At 39.0% G+C, this 15,469-nt stretch overlaps 1 pseudogene across 1 annotated transcript; it reads left to right on the top strand.

Moving 5' to 3' along the window:
* The first annotated feature begins 3,797 nt into the window (after window positions 1-3,797).
* On the top strand, window positions 3,798-15,178 carry LOC146688207 (caspase-8-like; annotated as a pseudogene). Its single transcript, XR_014916598.1, has 12 exons — window positions 3,798-4,251; window positions 4,376-4,512; window positions 4,669-4,844; window positions 4,997-5,102; window positions 9,945-10,125; window positions 10,169-10,203; window positions 10,295-10,355; window positions 10,476-10,534; window positions 10,740-10,854; window positions 11,018-11,145; window positions 14,061-14,455; window positions 14,828-15,178. The product of XR_014916598.1 is annotated as a caspase-8-like (transcript).
* Window positions 15,179-15,469: the final 291 nt, after the last annotated feature.

Here is a 15,469-nt window from a genome sequence, read left to right as displayed (position 1 = left end):
GTCGTGGTCATCATCGACTCTGGGCTGGACCAATTACAGCCGAGGAGGCTGGATGCACCCTCCCCCTTGTTTAGCAATCACGTGATTTTCGCGCATTGCATGCCGGGAACTCGTGGCAAAACAATCCAAGTACCGCATCAAATGCAAGCGTTTGCAGCACCGCAAAACGTTCATTCTCCGGTTCCAATACCTTCTTGTTTTTTCTTTGCCGCACAAAAAAGGAATGTACAAAACAAAAGGAGAACAATGCCGGTCCGTACAAAGACAGACTCGACGAAAAGACAAAGAAAAATACGAGGAAAAAATCAAACCAGTGAAAGGGTCAGACCCTTACGAGCACACAGAGGGACAAAAGACGTCAGCGTGCTGCCCAACTTTCACCACGCTCAGATTTATAATTATACAGTTCTTGGAGTGAGTGCGTACACTCATGAAGTCTAGTAACTTCAGGTCACTGCAACAAGCCCAGGTACAGTTTACCGACGGATGGGTGCAGGACCTTGAAATGCACCGTGTAGAACGAAAGACCATCGTATGAACAAAGGTAAGTTTACCAGTCTCACAAATCGTCGTCATAAATACACATTCGTTAACCGTTTATTAATATAACCTTTGAGCTCAATGGTAATTAATTAGTAGTGGAAATAATTTCTGGTAGCATTACAGAAATGTAGCAGTGACAACAATAATGTATGTTGTAATCGCACTGGACAATTAGTGATACAAAACAACTGTTTTATCCTGTGAATAAAAGTATATGTTTTTGTCAATGTACCATGGCAATAACAGAAGCAAAACACAATATTGTGTCAGGACAATTCACTATTTATGCACAATAAACAAAGGAGCATAGCGCGACAATTTCTGTTCAGTGCCAGACTTGCTTGTAACCTGTATCACCAATTATGTTAAGAAAAATGACGTATTAACTACTACAAAACTCTGACCTTTGTGGGAATGCTTGGAGGAGACCAACATGTGAGCTGAAGTGTTCTGAGACGTTATATTTGGTATATCCAGACCATCCGTTGGCTCTTACTTCGGAAACATGGCTTAAAAATTTTCTCTTCAACGACGTAATCCGATAAAAAAAATAAAAGATCTCTTTACCGTGGCTGTCATGCGACCGGCTATTGCAGTTAATAATACAACAGCTTCTTGGCATTTTTTGGGTTTCTTTTTATCACTGTGTAACTGAGTTCAATTGAACGCCTGCGTGCGCTAGTACCTCTTGCCACAAGTTCCCAGAATCCTTTGCGGTTTTACCCCTGAATGACGTCACATTTTTAATCTTTATCCTGGTGGGCCGGTCTCTAGTCAAAATGCCCGGGCCGATTTTTTGTCCCAGTCCAGCCCTGCTCGCTGACTTTCCATAGTCGTTGATAAGCGAAGCAGACTCTGACCCTGCGTCCCATATTTGATGAGTTAGGAGTGAGAACGTGTTGCAATGTATATATGTAGGTGTGGTTTGGCTCTAGAAGAAATGCGAGTTTCACTTGTGATTACACTTCAGCGGAAGTATCAACAGTGCATGCATTAACCTGAACGTGGACAACAGCAGAGGTGGGCAGTAAAGATAAATATTTTGTTACTGTGCTAAGTAGAGTTTTAAATTTACATCTACTTCACTTGAGTAGGTTTTTTTCATTTTCAAAATAGGCTCGTTACTTTCGGTTTGACGTGTTTGAATGGAGTCATTACTTCGTCATTGCGAGAAACACATGAAAGGCAGTCCTGCTCGTGCATTAATCACCAGATGTGGTATAAAAAGAGATGAAAGAGGCAAACACATGTGCCATAGTTAGGGGTTTAAGTGGGCCTTTTTATTTATTTATCATCAGCAAGGAACAAGTAACTTTTAATGTCATAAACTTTATGGACAGGATCATACTTCTACTTTTTAACGACACCACCCTCTACTGGTGCAGTTTGATATATAACATTACAGGAGGCAACAATTACTTGTGGCTGGAACGACTTCGGGTGTCCATAAGTTATGTTTGCGGTACTTCAGCATCTAGCTAGCCCTACCGACGACCAGCGAGCATAAAGGGAGTGAGGTTTTTTTGGAGTGTCAGGTAATTTCAAATGCAACATTTCTATCAGCTCAACAAACAGCAAACACACGAACTGTTTGTGTGCAGTTTCTTTTCAGTGTTGCTAGCTAAAGGCCCAGCTGAGAAGAAGGAGAGAACAGTTTTCAAATGAAACAAGTACTTTCTAGGGTACGTGTTATGGAGGGACTAAGTGGGGGTAGGTTTTGATTATTGATTTTCCAAATAAAATCGATTCTAGATTGAGTAACACGATATCGATTCAGTGTAAAAAATAATTACACTGTTAGATCCCAAGTACCCTGTGATTACGTGTAATTTCATTTATACGTGTTGTGCCAAAAGTGACTTGAGTTATTTAGTTGATGATGTTTTCCTCTAACCCAGGGGTCTCAAACTAACCACCCGTATATTGACGTGAAAAAAATATGATGGAGTTTGGCCCTTGAAGTTACTTTTTTGTGTTAGAGAGGATTTGTTTGTTGTTGAGTGCAATGTTAAAACAAGTTGTGTTGCCAGCTCATTTAAGTTTGAGACCCCTGCTCTGACCCATTTACAACTGGACTAGTTATGGGAAATGAAACTGGTTATAAATACCAAGGCTGTAAACATGTTTATTCCTACTGTAGTGTTCGACATTTTAACTTTCTGTCTGTGAGGACTGAGTTACATTTGCAATTACCAGCCAAAATGGCAAAACAATGTTTTGTTCAAAAACAAAAATAAACAAATATCTTCAATGAAATCCTCTGATCACACTTTTCTGCTGTCACACAGAGTCACCCTCTGCTCATCCACTTGAATAAGTGCCTTTCGTTCCAGCCTGTTAAGGTCATTTAGGAAACAAGCCTGTATTAACTGGTGATAGTTACAGCTTGACTCATGCAGGTGCCTGCTAATGATCTACTTCGTGGTGGTGCTTTATAGGATGGGGACAAATGTGGCAGATGGGGACATGCAGCCTGAGGAAATATATCCCCTTTTACATTTGGGTAGGACGGAGAAAACCAGGGTGACTTCTGAGAGGTTATTAGTTATTCTCTCAAATATTATCTTTGAAAAAGAAAAAAACAACAAAAACAAACAAAAGAATCCTCATAAACTTGATTGTAGGACAGAGTAGTTATACACTACAGGTCCAGCCTGCTTCCTTTTTGATAGGTACTGATGGTGCACAAAACAGTTATATAAGCAAAATATATTTGTTATCAGTAGTATTATTATTTTGTCTGTCACTTAACATTTTAGACAGAGAAGATCTGAATTATTTGGTTAACGGACTGTCATACATTTCATACAGCTACATTTTGAATAGAAATTACAACTATGTCTGAGTTTGCAGTATTATGGCATCAACATTTATGTCTAAACAAATTTTTCCCAACAAGTCGTTGTAATACACATTTTAGGCTACAGGGCACACATGAAATTATCATTCAGGCACATTCACATTTCTTGCTAAATTATTGCTTTGTTTCCAGCCATTATTAATTACTGCAGCAAGTACAGTAGCTTACAGAAGTAGTATTTGCTTTGAGGAGTTGCATATTCTTTTGCAGAACATAATGCAATGAAGCAGGGCCGCTGAATCATCTGTGCGCACACTCTCAAGGACACCAAAAGAGGTAACATGCAATAACTATTACATTTAAAATGAAGACTTTGTAAGATAATAAAACCTGTGTGCTGCTGTTAGTTGCAGTTGTGATATTTAAACTGTGTAATTGTCTGTAATGCAGACTCAGCATGTCTGCCAAAGACATTGTGAGGAGAAATAAAACAGCCATCCAAACGATTCTGTCTGGAGACTACAGGCTGATCCTCAACAAAGTTTATGAGAAGGAGCTGATCACTGAACGGGAGTACAACATTCTTAAAAGTATCGGCGGAAAAGATGTGGAGGGACACATTGTTGAGCTCGTGGATAAGATCATGAGTAAAGGAGACGATACCTGCGGAGCTTTTCTGAACTTCCTGCAAACTGATGAAGACATTAAAACTACTTCCCCTCAGCTGAAGGACTTAAAAAATGACATCCTGTTTTTACATGGTAATTAAACACACACAGAAAAGTTGTGTCTGAGATCATATTCTGGTTGGATGTGTAACTCTGTTTCTCTCTATGTTCTGTCACAAGACGGCTCCAGTCAAATGGAGGTGAGGTCCTACTTCTGGAAATACAGAGCAGCTCAAATAAGTTACATTTGTGTCACAGAGATAGTGTGCTGTTTAATCAATTTCCTTCACATAATATTGCAAGATGTATGACATAGGGTCATCTCAAAGACTGTTGCTACATTCATATAGCCTATGGTACTTAGTGTTTGTATCTATCAGTCCATCCAGGCCTGTGATACAAAGCTTGTCCTCAACTCTAGAAGATGAGCTGGACTCTACCGAGGTGGCAGCACTTTGCTTCCTGTGTCGTGATGTTGTTAGTAGAAGTCATCTGAAAGTGGTCAGTGCTGCATGTTCTATACTGTTATCCTTCCACTTGTTTTACTGACATGTTTATGGATGCGTCACTTGTAGGACTGACAGTATGATAGATAGCTTAGATATGTTCATATTCACTGATAGACTTTCTAATGACCCCCCCCCCCCTACCCCACAGATCACTAATATCAAAGACCTGTTCTCAAGCTTAAAGGAAAAAGGTCTCCTGCAGAACAATTGTTTCCTTTCTCAGCTTCTCTCAACTATTGATCGAGTAGACCTCGTCAGGTCCCTGGGCATAGATAGCAAACGATCAAAGGACACAGATGGAAGTCCTGTTCTGTCACAGTACAGGTGAACGCAGTCCCACATTGACTTTAATATGACAGCATACATATAGTAGTAATTAGTACTTAAATGCTATCAGTTTGAATTACAATATCTTTGTGTCTGTTTGGCTTTCTCTCCACATTTTTATTTTTTCTTCTTTTTTTCCCCACTGTTAGGGTGATGCTGTACAAAATATGTGATGCTATGAATAACGACAATATCGCAATCATGAAGTTTCTACTGAGATCAAAGCTGCTCAAAAGCACACTGGATCAATGCAAAGTGAGATAACATTTGCACACATCTCCAGCTATTTTAAAATCAACTCACCATATCTACATCTACAGGATGTAGTCATTAAGAAACAACTGTATCTGGGCTTCAGATTTTAAATCCTATGGTGATTTTCTTTTTAACAAAACATTTATTTCTCAATAAATGAACATCAGTACATCACAAGAAGAAAATAAATTGTCACAGGGCTGAAATATAATTGACCATATATAACAAAACACACTCTTTTCTTAAAGCACCACTGAGAAGAAAAATCAGTTAAATTATTTGTCAATGGATGCAATGGAAATTCAGCTTTAACCTCCTAAGACCCGAACTCTTTCATGGCATGAATTTTTACTTTCTCTTTGCTATTTGGGCTGATTGGGAGCAGATGAATGTAAAAACAAAGAATTTACAGATTTTTATCTTTATTTTTTTCCTGATTTTTGTTTCTGAGAAAAGTGAGATCCACATATTGGGACATTTTAAATTTAAAAGAACAGTGGCAGTATAATGTCCTCGTGTGGATATCAGGCCCTTGTAGAGCTTGTAGACATCTATATTTAACCAGCTAAATGAAAGTTGTATCAACCCTTTTCCCTGCAATATTATTAATCTTATTTTTTCTTCTTTTATATATAGAAAGTTTTGCTTGACCCACCACAAAATTTAACAGCTTCCATCTTACCAGCCTCTTTTTTGTATAGCTGGCACAAAACAGAAATGCCAATGAAGACAAAGCCTCTCCACATTTTTCAAAGACATGTGTTAACATAATGAACAGTGGTTCATTTCTATGTTTCTCTTGATCATAGACTGGATGTAAAAAATAAACAAAAGATATATAAAGCTAACTTCTGGATCTGAAATGTGAAAGCATTTAAGAAGTGCTTTAAACTTGCAAGTATTCTAAGTGCATCCATCCCTAAATCTAAATTACAAACTGAAGGTCACAGAGAATTTCAGTCTATGATCTGTGCACCCAGCTGACTTGTTCATCACAGAGCTGAAGATTTGTGTCTTTAAACTGCCATTTGAGTAACATTTTGCTGTGAAGCAGTTGATAGATTTATAGTGTAGCTGCAGAGTGTAAGGAAGAGGACTCCCTTACTGCATGTATTTATATTAGATTATCTGTATAGCACTTTAGAACACACCTTTCACTTTATTAACCTTCCTGCCTTCTTGGGACCTTTTTGTGCCACTGCTATGTGTTAAATGGCTGCCATTTCCACTGTGTTCAGTGGAATATAACCAAACTTGCCACAGGATAGTTTTTACCTGTCAATGTTAATATTCCAGTGTGAATTCCTTAAATCAGCCTAAAATGGCTGAGCAGCAGAAATCCCCACACCCATCACCCTGGGGACCATTTTCTGCCCATTGACTTCCATTATAAACGCTATTTTTCAACCCCAAATTATCATCATATGATTTTATTTTTTCTTCTTTTCTTGGATGTCAATGAAGACTCAGGGCCTTGAAGTTTTAATTTTTAAATTGCAAAAAAAATAATGGCAGGTCAAAATGTATGTTGGTGCCAATCTTTGGTCCATCTAAAGGCCTACTTATAATGACAATCACATATTACTTCAACTGGTTTTTTGTGGAAATATTTAGTTTCGTTTTTTGGTTTTTGGGGCTTATAACACAGGGCGCTCATGTAATAACACTGGGATTTGAAGGGTTAAAACAACGAAAATATTATTAAAACTTTACATGAATATTTCAGGGAGAAGTAGTTTTACAAGGTTGGCTAATTTAAAGTGGAATAAAATATGGATATATGGTCTTTTTATGGCGTGGCTGAGAATGGTCCCTAGGGTGATGGGTGTGAGTTTTTTAAAGGATGGCAGGAGGGTTAAAAGCACCTTATCAAGCACTTTATTTAGCATTGCACTTTAAGCATGGATTTGCACACAAGTTTAAATATTTATTGACTATTTATTGGGAATTTTAAAATCAGTTGGTGGCCTTGTTTCAGATCCTGCACAGCTGCTCCTCATCAAGGAATGTGGTGGTTGTCTGTCAGGAGAGAAGAATGGTGATTGAGATTGTGATTAAGGTTTACCAGTAAGGAAAACTAATGCAAGTGTGTGTGAAATCTAGGGATAAAAGTGGTGCAAATAAGTGTAAGATAATGATTACTCACCTTTCTTGCCTGTGTCCTCTTCAAGGTGTTTGGGCAAATGTTTCCCCGAGGGTCCAGACACCATTTAAAGGTTCCGGGAGAGACCATAGGTAAAGAGAGTGTGGTGAATCTTTGTGCTTGGGTTTCTGGGTTTTTATAATAGTGGGTTTGGTGTAACATTAAAGTGTGAAATATTTATTAATATGTAAATGTGAAAATGTATTTATGTATTTATTTATTCTAATTAATATATTGTATACTGTGGTGGAAGGTTGGGATTTAAGAATTTACCTGAGAGTGGAATAATGGTTAAGTCGGTGTAGACTTGTAGTCAAGACCGCCTAATCCGAGACCAAGACAAGACCAAGACCAGAGGGTATCGAGAGCAAGACCAAGTTGAGACGAGACCGAGTCGAGACGAGACCAAGACCAAGACCAAGACCGAGACAAAAAAAGTCTTTAAACTGCAGCCAGATGCTATTCTATAGACATATGCAGGACACCTTAAACTAGTTTTTTAATTAAGCAGCAAGGCAGAACAAAGTCAGGCCTGTATCAAGACACAGGGACTAAACCCCAATTCAACCAGACCCAGAACTGATCCGGAATTAAAACAGGACTACAACAGTAACCAAGACAGAACCAGAATCAGAACTAGATGATAGTAGCACTAAAAATCATCATAGACCTGCACTACACTTATTTTTTAATTCTACCAAAGTACAATATTTAGATTGAGAAAAGTTTATATAATTATGTAGCCTTGTTGTGCAAACAAGCCTGCATAACTTAATAAATATAGAATTTGAAAAGTAACAAATTGTATCTAAAAAGAAACACTAGGTACGAGATACATGTTCTGATGAGTTTTGGCAAACAACCATTTGACTAACATGTGTGTCTCACCTGCTCTTGTTCCATCTCTGTTCTGTCCTCATTCTCTCTCTCCCTCTCTGTTCCTCTCTCTCCCTCTTTGTGCTGACAATCAAGCCAAACACCAACATCATCAAATATACAGTTGAAACCAGATATTTACAAACTCTTCAGATAAAAACACTTTTTTAATTGTAACATCAAATCAGACTAAATGTTTATTTTTTTAGATTGATAAATATAAAAAACATATTTGTTAACTTTAAGAGTAAAGAGAGAAACTATCTGTATTTCTTAATTGCAAATGGCACCAAATTGTATTCAAAATTGAGCCACACTTATGGAGCTCCACAGTTCTTTTCCTGGTGTTTTGGTTGACATCTCTTGATTTTCCCATGTCAAAGAAACAGGCTCTGTGTTTTGCCTTATATGCATCCACAGCTGTGCCACCTGTTTACTCACATGGACTCTACTAACCTATCAGAAGCTTCTTCAGCTCAGAATGGAATCGTCTGGAGTTTTCCTATTAATTAACAATAAACTTAGTGTATATGTACTCCTAAATTTGATGAAAGTGATTAAAATAGACAGCTCCCTCTTTTTATTCTGACATTTAACTAATTCAAAAGATATTTCAACATTTATTTATCTAAAACAAAAGTTTACTCTAAATTGATGTTTAACAGTAAAAAAAAGTTTTTATGTTTTCTCCATAAAGTGTATGTAAATATCTGGTTTCAACTGTGAATATACTGCTGTGTATTGAAATTCCTCTTGTTTTGCATAGATATACTGAACATTCAAAGCATAATATATAAAATAACATCTACCTGAGTTTTTTCTTTGAAAGAAGCTCCTTATGTCCATTGTTGTGTACATCAGTACACAACTGAAACCGATTTAGAGAGTTTGTTTATCCGTGGAGGGAAACAACTGAAAATATGAAATGTAAGCTAAGACTCTCTAAAAAATCAGCATTGCTGTTCGGCTTTTTATTTATCCATTTGTTGATTCACTCGAAGAGCAAGTAACGCAACCAAGTGATCAGTTTGATATCAATCTTTTGTGATACACCGTCATATTTACATTATTAGTTCAGTACGAATGATTTGCTTTGGTACCTGGTCAAACTTAAGCTCTCCTCTGTCTGCAGCAAACTCGCAAGGAGCAGCTTCTCCCCCCTCGCTCACATGGGTGCTGTGCTCAGTCGCCTAGTGCCTGAGCTCGGATCATACCAATATTAGGGGGAATTTACGACGGTGCGCTCTGTGCTTCGTGTGTTGTTTTTGTTTTATACAGTTGTCAGTCAGGCATCTAACTAACAAATTACACTCCAAAAGACCCCATGCTTCTGAAAAAATGACCCGGGCTTAAGCCCAGTAAGCCACCCCCCCGCTCCGCTGATGGTTGACTCAAATCTCCCGAACACTATGTCGATTTGAGAACACAAGACCGAAACAGCGAGACCGAGACCAAGGCAAAAGTCCGTCGATACCAAGACAAAAGTCCATCGAGACCAAGACCGAGACCAAGACAAAAGTCCGTCGAGACCAAGACCGAGACCAAGACCACGTAAAAGTGGTCTCGAGACCGGTCTCGAGACATCCAACTCTAAGTCGGTGACAGCTGAACATATTAAAGCTGCCAGTTGTCATTAGAGACAGATTATTTTTGTGCTGTGAAGAAGCTCGACAAGTTAATTGTTGTAAGGAGAGCTGTATGGCAAATAAATACTTTGTTCCACTACTTCTGCCTTGGTCCATCTCACTGTGTTTCCAGCTGCTAAGGGCCGCCCTGTTACAAGAGCCTCTGTGAACTAAAACCATCTTTGCTGTTAATTCCAGACAGCGCTGGATGTGTTTGCTCAGATGGAAAAGAAAGATTTAATATCAGACACAAATGTCAGTGTGTTGCATGAAATACTCCAAGAGATTGATCCTGAGCTGGCAATGATTGTAGAGAACTACGTTCAAGGTATGAGAGACATTTTTCACTTAACCACAGAAAAACATTTAGGTGTAAACAGTGTGTTTCTGTGAACATCATCAAATGATTGTACTCGTTACAGGAGTCCCCCAACAGCAGCAGATGTTACCTCCTCATGTCAGTATTGACAACTGTATCTGTCTGTGTGTTTCTGAACATTTAATTCTGTGTGTCAGTTTGCTGATCACTGTGATGTTTATTCCCACAGAGGTTTTTTGACACAAATGAATCCCATCTTCCTCTGTCTGTAACTGAAACTCAGTGCAGTTGTAAGTATCTCTGTTCAGAAAAAATTGTAGTTATTTTTTAGGAATTCCTACAGTCACTCTGGTTTTTATTATTTTGTCATAATACTGAACATGTAAATATGTTGTTCTTTTGTCTCTAAGGCAGAGGAGAGATTATTTACACTGATGCACGATCACAGCCCATCTCTCTTCCTGATCAGGTAGTTCATTCATTTTGTTGCTATGATGCCAGGTCTCTCTTGGAAATGAGATTTTTAATCTCAATGAGATTTTTTACCTGGATAAATAAAGGATTAATAATAAATTCAGACTTTTATGCTTTCATTCATTCTTTTGTCGGAACACTAACATTTATATTAATGTAAAAACATAATAATTCACATTTTCTTTGTTTGTGTCCTGTAGTCAGAATACTACACTTTGACTCATACGTCTCATGGTTTATGTGTGATCATCAATAATGAGACCTTCACTACTGAAACATGTCTACATGCTCGAAGGGGAACTCAGAAGGATGCAGGTAGAGTTCTTACCTTCAAACCATATCATGACCTGATTTATGTAGGACTGTTTTAACTAGAAGCACTGAGACCTGCAACAATTACTGCACATACAGATCAGATATTCTTTGGTTTTGTAATCTACTGCTATACCTTCATTTGTTTCTTTTCTATGTGGCACAGATGCTCTGAACACAGTGTTCACAAGCTTAGGCTTTAAAGTGCTGATACACAACAACCTGACTGCAGCACAAATACGAAATGAATTAAGAATGTACAGCAAGAAGAATTTTGTGAATGATAATGCCTTGGTAAGTAGATTCATACATCTTTGGAATTGTATCCTCAACCACCATTCTATATTCTTAATTTATTTTATATCCTTGGATTTGCATCTCCCAGTGATCCCAGAGGCTATGTTGCCAAGGACTTTTTGTAACCTGGTAAAGTTTTGCATGGCAAATTGGCCCTGGGTGAGGGACCAGACAGAGCAATTCAAAAACCCCTATGAGCAGAATATCCAGGGCACAGTTTCCCAGCATAGGGTTACCAGGATCTACCCAGGAGCCGGGCCTGGGGAGGGTGCCCAAGAGTGAGTGTCTGGTGGGCAGGCCTTAGTCTATGTGGGCTGGTTGGGACAGCCCGAAAAGGGACATGGGCCCACCCTCCTGTAGGCCCAACACCCACAGGAGGTGCCATAGGGGTCAGGTGCATTGTGTGCTGGTTGGCAGCCAGTGGCGGAAACCCTGGTGGACAGACCCTTGGCTACCGAGACTAGCGAATAGGATATGGAATATATTGCGTGAAGTCGAGATGTACCCGCTAGATCGGGCTCTGGAACCAGTCTCCTGGAGAGGGGCTGGACTCTGTCTCAGTCTGGTGTTGGTGTAAACCGATCACCACCTGGTGGTGATTCTGACCAGGTGGTGGGAGAGGAGGCTGGATAGACCTGGCAAGCCTAAACATATAGTGAGGGTGCACTGGGAACACCTGGCAGAGGCCACGGTCCGGCTGAGCTTTGACCCATCCCGAGGGAGACTGGGGACATTAAGTCCGAATGGACCACCTCCATTGCTGAAGCTGCTGCACTGACCTGTGGCTTAAAGATGGTTAGGGCCTTTGGTGGTGGTAACACCTGAACCAGATGGTGGACACTAGAGGTTAAGAGAACCATCTTAACCTCTGCTTAAAGCTGTAGCGCCCAGATTACTTACAGCTACTTCGGTGCAACTGATATAAGATGCGGTAAGCTGAAGCTGTCTTCTTTCTTTAAAACAGAAGCAGCACAAACAAGAATTTTAGCAGCACAAACCAGCACAAACGTAGCACAGTTGATTGACACCCATTTTGTTTGATTTAATTAATGTGGGGGGGCTGGTTGATCTCTGACCTCTAGAAATTTTTATTAATATCTTAAAAATAATAGCAGCACAAACGAAAATTTTTGCAGCACAAACGTAGCACAAACGTTTGATACCACTTTTGTTGGATTTGAAGAAGGTGGGGGGGGGGGGGGGCAACTTCACTCACATCTGAAAATGTAGTGTTTTGTTTGTTTGTTTTTATTTCAAATATTGCATAATTAGACAAAACTGCAAACGTGAACCCAATTTTTTTCACAGTCTTAACTGAAGCCTTTTATTGAACTACCAAATAAACAAATTGGTACCCTCTTTTGGCCAGACATGTGGCAGCACTTCTGCTGTCATTTTGCTCGTATTTAACAAAATAAAAATGCAGACACATTAGTTTTTGACTGCTAGTGAAAATTGTTTTATTTATTTTTGTACTCTCTTATACCTCGGCCAGGTCCGTGGCTCCGAACCATAGTAAAGGGACCTCTGGCTAATATGTCGGGTTCCGTGTCGGGCTCATAGCCGGGAACTAGCTTTACTGTCTGGGTCAAATTTGCTAGCGAGAGACAGAGAGAGGCATTGAAGGGCTGCTCCAATGGAAATTATTGTTTTGGAGGCGGCAAACCCAGTGTGCAGTCGAGTCATGACCCCTTACAACTGGACTCGTCAGGCACTCTGCACTGGCTGCAGCGGTTATTATTATATTTACATGCTTCCATCTCCCGTTTCTGGTGGGTAGCAACTCATACTTTTTGACTTTCCTTTTTCTCCCTTCCTCGTGCTCACAAACACACATAACACCAGGGGCAGTCCCACACATTCTCCCTGCAACACGAACTACACTGGCCATTAGGCTACATTCTTTAGGGCTATGCCTGTAACACTCTGCTCATATTGCCTTCATATTAAATCATTCTTTGGATATTAATTTAAAAAAAATATTTCTTCACGTCATTATGCAAGTAGAGGTGACATGGGCCGCGAGATTGAGACCCAGGCATTAGAGCCTCTTATTGCACGTTTTATTTGGGTTTCCACCGGTATGGATTACCAAAAAGTAAAGAGGGGATAGCCTACAATATGAAACAGGAAAAGACCACCGTGTTATCCATCTGTTTTTACAAAGTAACTGTATTCTGATTATTACCTTTTTAAATGGTAACTTTATCGGAAAACAGTTACACTTATTTTGTATTTTAAATACGTAATGCCGGTACATGTATTCAGTACTCCCCAACACTGACTGCCATGAACAAATTTTTCACCAAAAAATTTAAACCTAATTTTTCATGATATATTTGGTTAACAGATTACTCGATTAATCAATGAAATAATCGATAGATTAGTTGATTACAAAAATAATTGATAGCTGCATCCCTAACTCATTGCATACGTCAGGGTTGGGTCCAGGGCAACTGTCAGTTTTGAATTAGTTAATTTAGTATCATTTACCAACATTCGTACTACCTTTATACTGACCAGAGGTTGATAAGCAGCCCTGATAGTTCATATAACATCTGCCTATATACTGCACAATGTCCTTCTTCTTCACTTAATCCTTGCTTTTGGCTTCATTCACTTCCCCTTCTTCATTTCCAAAGTCAACCTTCAGAGTACCATTTAAATCTACCTAGCTACATTCTCCCCTGACACCACCTTGCAGTATCCTCTCTCTTTACGATTCTGCACAAGATGTAGTTTACCTTTGTGAACCTTTCTCTACTCTTATAATTCTCCTTACATTCTACCTTCTTCTTAAAGTATGTGGTCACCACAGCTATTTTTATCCTTTTCACAAAATTCACTACCATGTGTCCTTTTGCATTTTTTGTTCTTAACACCACATCTATCCAATATGCCTCTGATTTAAGGTGGTATGCGTGCTTTCGCATGGAACAAAGGGGTGTGTCTTTGGCACCGATGGGGAAAAGGTGTTCCTGAAAGATCTGATGCTCCCTTTTACAAGTGGAAGAGTCCCAACCTTGTCAGGGAAGCCCAAACTCTTCTTCATTGAAGCAAGTCAGGGTGAAGGATTACAAAAAGGATACTGTCCCTGCAGCTTGGGGCCTCAAGAGGATGGGAGGGAGACACAATTCTTCTTGGAAGGAAATGCAGACCCGGGGAGACAGATTGAGACAATGCCTTCAGAAGCAGACTTTCTGATAGGCATGGCCACCGTGGAGGATTTCGTGACGTTTCGAAACAGAGTCACAGGATGTATCTACACCCAGGAGCTGTGCAAGCAGCTGACAAGATCAGCAGAAAGGTGAGAGAAATAGTTTAATAGGATAAAATGCTACTTTGGAAGAAAACTGTAATATATGACACATTTCACAATTTATTTGTTGACATACAGAAAACATTTTAAGTAAGCCTAATTTTATTTATACTTTACTTAGGCACAACTGTCATGTAAAGTGACACAATCTGACATCTTTATAGCACACTGTTATAAACTGTTTTTATAGTTTTTGCAATGATAAAAGATATTTAGAAAGCTATACTTATGTGCATATCTGTAGGTCTGCTTTTGGTGATGTAAGATGTGCTTATGTAAAACATCAGAAAGCTCAATGTTTCAAGTATTCCAAAAATTCAAGTTGTTATTTTTAGTGTGTTTCTGATGTTTTCCTTGCAGTCAGGAGATGGATGATATCCTCACTGTCCTGACACGTGTTAACAGGGAGGTCAGCAAAGGAGCGTATTCAACCCACAAACAAATGCCAGAGCCCAGATACACTCTCACCAAGAAGCTCGTCCTCAAACCTGTCACCCGCCTGTGACCAAAAATAATTCCCAGATTCACATAAACTTGATGAGCCTGATTTACAGCGTGTATGTATGAATGAATTTCTATTTTAATCTCATCTCAAAAATCAAAGAAAATATCATAGTATATAAAATGTGGTTATGAAATTTAGCTTCTGAAATTGTTAACATGCCATTTCTCTTTTCTTCTGCCACATAATTATACGCTGCTGAATTGTGATTAAGTGGTGGTCATTTGTTTTACAAATCGTTCTTCCACATTTAAAAACTGATTAATAATGCCATTTAATGTGTACATGTCATTGAATTGGGCACTGAAGTGATTAATAAAATGTATATTATTGTGTTTTTATTGGTGTTTACATATAGGCAGAAGTGCCTGTGTCCTATATGTAAAGTTGGCGAGAGATCATATTTTTGGTGCTGCTGGTCTAATAAAATCAGCAATAACTTTTCAGACTTCTTCACCTTCTATATATTCTGGTTTCAGACTTTCAAGCATCCAACCCAT

The sequence above is a fragment of the Copadichromis virginalis genome, linkage group LG18 (assembly GCF_057382275.1).
Source record: "Copadichromis virginalis isolate Kocher_CV1m ecotype Utaka linkage group LG18, C_Virginalis_male_GT1.1, whole genome shotgun sequence".
In the NCBI taxonomy this organism is placed as follows: domain Eukaryota; kingdom Metazoa; phylum Chordata; class Actinopteri; order Cichliformes; family Cichlidae; genus Copadichromis; species Copadichromis virginalis.
This window is presented reverse-complemented; position numbering and strand designations above follow the sequence as displayed.